The sequence below is a fragment of the Dreissena polymorpha genome, chromosome 1, assembly GCF_020536995.1.
Source record: "Dreissena polymorpha isolate Duluth1 chromosome 1, UMN_Dpol_1.0, whole genome shotgun sequence".
NCBI classification, from domain to species: Eukaryota; Metazoa; Mollusca; class Bivalvia; order Myida; family Dreissenidae; genus Dreissena; species Dreissena polymorpha.
In genome coordinates, this window is record NC_068355.1 from 93,691,650 (window position 1) to 93,695,645 (window position 3,996).

Genomic DNA, 3,996 nt, shown 5'->3' on the forward strand with positions numbered 1-3,996 from the left:
AGATTCCAACATTAGCATATCGTCGTTTTCGTGGGGACGTGATTGAGGTGTATAAGCTGTTAACATGGCAAAGAAGATATTGAGTACACTAAGTTTTTTTTATCTAAATCCTAATACAAACAGAGGACACTCACTTAAACTTAAGAAAAAGTCTTTTAAGAAAGATGTCAGGAAACACTTCTTCTCTCAGAGGGTAATCACACCATGGAACCTTTTAACAGATGAAATCGTCACTGCACCGTCACTGAATACTTTTAAAAACCGATTGGACATATTTATGAAAGACCAATTTTACACAGTAATACCGGATAGAACCTGGATCCCTGGCCATGAGGGGGCTATTAGAGGCTGAGCCAGCCTGCGGCCCTAACCGGATATATATGTATGTATGTATGTATACTGTATCGCATGTCAGATTGTGTTTATCTATCCCTTTTGCAATGTACGAATGTGTGTATCAACTCGGAATTATGAAGTAAGTGCAAACTATTTTTCTGTTTATTTGCTTAAATAATTGATTTGTTTTTTTCAGAATGGCCAGACGTTTTATTCACAGGGTAGATTTACTAGACAGTCTACAAAATTCAGAACTTATTGAACGCTACCGTTTGGACAGACAGGGAATTTTATTTCTTGACGACATACGGTGCTGTCCGGTAATCTTGCGCAGTTAAGGGTCAATTGGTTTAAAAATATGTTCTTTTATAAATTGACAACATAATATCTAAATTTTAAATGAAAATAAGAGGTTCGTGTGCTTATTAACACAAAAATATCTGATTAATTCAGTGCAGAACTGGCCGATTTGATCTCAAAACAAACATGACTCACCTCATTTTGAAACTATCACAGTGTCCGGTATTCTTGCGCACTTGGTGTAATGACCTCATTCAGGCAAAATGGTAGACATATGGTGTCAAATTAGTGACAAAATACATTCCAGAACAATTATTTAAAACATTTTGTAAAACCATTCAAATTTAATGTTGATTAATAGCTGCACTTCGGTTTCTTTGATGATGGTGGTGGTATTCTGTTGACTGTAGCAAAATAAACATGAAAATTTTAAATTAATTTATTTCTAGCGTGAAAAAAAAATGTTTATGCATAACAGGTCTAATTTTGCCACGATAATGCTTCCATAGTTTACAGAAAATATAAAAACTATGCCATTGCGCATGCGGAGATCATACCAAATGTGGTTTGACAGAATGGCGGGAAATAATGACAATGTCGTCTGATGCGATATATTTTCAATGGCCAACAATACCATAACTAATCGAATATTGTGCAATTGAATGCTAAATTACACGCTGGATTTATGAATTCTTAATATAAAGTATGAAAACGCAAATGACTGCATGGAATTTGTGATTCATTTCGAATTGATCGTAAGTAGGTCAGTGTTTACGATACATGTACAATGTATAGGGATAACGCAACCGGTGTTAAAATGTAATGATCGTATTTTATTTTGCATGGAATACGTACCTTTTAAATCCGTTAATTCTTAAAAATGTGAAATCCCATCTTTTATCACTAAAGAAAATCATTCGTCGTCTGCGAAATTCGCAAACTGCGAAATGCGCAAGATTACCGGATGCGCAAGATTACCGGATTTAACTGTACTTACTCCTTTAATTGCACCAACAAACAACAGGAACAATAGTTGACACAGTATTGAACAAATTCTCATTTCTTTAAGATATTTTGCTACATCTACCATTCAACTAAATGATGGAGATGTCCATGAGGTTTCACAACCCACAGTTTCGCGGGTTATAACACAGGTTGCAGATGCATTGACTGAACCTGAAATTGTTAGACAGTTAATAAGTCTACCAACTGCTTCTGGAGAAATCCGCCAAATCAAGGAGGACTTTAACAATATTGCCAGATTCCCAAATGTAATAGGGGTAATCGATGGCACACATGTCCACATTCAAGCCCCACATGGGGATGAACCGGCTTATGTGAACCTGATGGGATACCATTCTATTAACACTCAGGTAATGTTGTTATTTTCAAACTATTGTAAACATAGCTATATAAAATATTTAATTCTTTAACTTTGTAAATTGATGTTTTTTTATGAAGGTTTAATCATTTATATAAACACATTTTTAATATATGCATACAGTTTATGATTTATTCTTATAACCTTTTTTAATGTGCACAATAAACATGCTTATTTGATTTAAAATTCCTTAAAAATTCCAATAAATAATTGGGAGCCAATTTAACATTCTTCTTTATTATATTCTCTATTTATACTGAAATGCATGGATTGTGAATGACATTTTAATATAACTTCTTATTTGTTGTTCAAATGTTTTTCTAATATGGTATCGTGTACCATACTACAAATAAAAAAGTCAAAATATACAAGTGGAAAATAATATTAATACCATGTTTGTATCGCCTTTTTTTTTTTTTTTTGACAGATTATGTTTGATGCCAATTGTCTCATTAGAGACATTGTACCGCGATGGCATGGTGCTGTCCATAATGCCAGAATCCTAAGGCAAAGTGGCCTACATCAAATCATGGAGCAGAACCTTGTCCATGACCAACATCAATATCTCCTTGGAGATTCAGGTTATCCGTGCAAGATATGGCTTCTGACTCCATTCATGAATCCAGCTGATGAGCACCAGCTGATTTACAACCGGTTAGAAAAAATACATTGTAAATTCTATTTAATTGTAACAGATATTCCATAATAAACATCATAGCTCATATAAAAGCACCCCTCGTGCTCAATATAAATTTTTCACTGCAATGTTTGAATAAATTTATGAGCGACAGTCAAGTTTCTGCGATTTACTTATGAAAGAATGTCATTACTTTGACCTCAAATAAATGCTCCCCCACCGCATCTCATTCCTGAGCAAAATGTAAAGCACCCTTGGTGCTTATATGTGAATGTATGATTTATGTAAATACTATAATTTCATATTGTGTGTAACTCTCTTTTTAATGTATTACACTTCATAAAAAAGTATCACGTTATACTTAGCCTGTGTGGACTGCACAGGCTTATCTGGGACGACACTTTACCCATATGCATTATGCCCAGTTTTGTCAGAACGCGACTCATATTCACATTTAATTAGTCATGTTTTCAGAGCTGTTAATGCAAATGACTTGCATTTTAATTGAAACAACTAAACTTACTAAAGTTACTGTATACAATTTTTCCAAAAATTATAAAAAATACACAATGTAGACGAATTTCATGTAACTCTTTAATATAACTAAACTTTATCTTCATAACAAAATAATAACAAATAACAAAATAATCTATTCCTCATGAAATCGCGCCAACTGGGCCTCAAACAATTGTATTTGAAGCTCCAGCTTCCTCTTCTTCAAGGCATTAAGTTCATGTAGACTACAATGACTGCAACTAAATGGATATTAAAAACATGGTATAATTATTTAATTTTTACTTCATTTTCAAAAACAGTAAATATTTTAATGGCTCCTTTTTTGTATAATGAAAACTGGTAAATAATGATAACACTTCATGTTTATTCAAATGATAACACTTCAGGTTCAGTCATCCATATTATGCACATGTTTCTGTTATCTAGATCCTTGTGTAGAATAATTTACATTGTATTATATTTGAAAATACATAACATACATACCATGAAGGTGATGGTTTGTCTGGAGGAGAAATAGTTGAGCTTCTAGAGCCATTCTCAGCCATCGATGGTGTATATCTGAAATAAGTGCATCATGTCTAAAGTCAGATGTATTTACCATTACAATTTTTGATATTCAAGATATGTTTGTATAATATTAAAATGTAAATAATGCATTTGTCTGATAGCGAGTGTTTTTTTTGCAAATTATATGCATGTACATGTATATATATATAATTTCTGTTTATGAAATTGCATGTAAGTTAATTGCAATAATAATGTTTTCATAATTCATGCCTCACCTTCTTTTCTGATTAAAGGAAACTGATTTTGACATCGCAGCACT

At 32.8% G+C, this 3,996-nt stretch overlaps 1 long non-coding RNA gene across 1 annotated transcript; it reads right to left on the reverse strand.

The window, feature by feature from the left end:
• Positions 1-3,272: 3,272 nt before the first annotated feature.
• On the reverse strand, positions 3,273-3,996 carry LOC127841260 (uncharacterized). The gene is made up of 3 exons (XR_008030829.1): positions 3,953-3,996; positions 3,654-3,728; positions 3,273-3,409 (listed from the first exon to the last, which is right to left on the reverse strand). It is a non-coding gene; the product is annotated as an uncharacterized LOC127841260 (long non-coding RNA).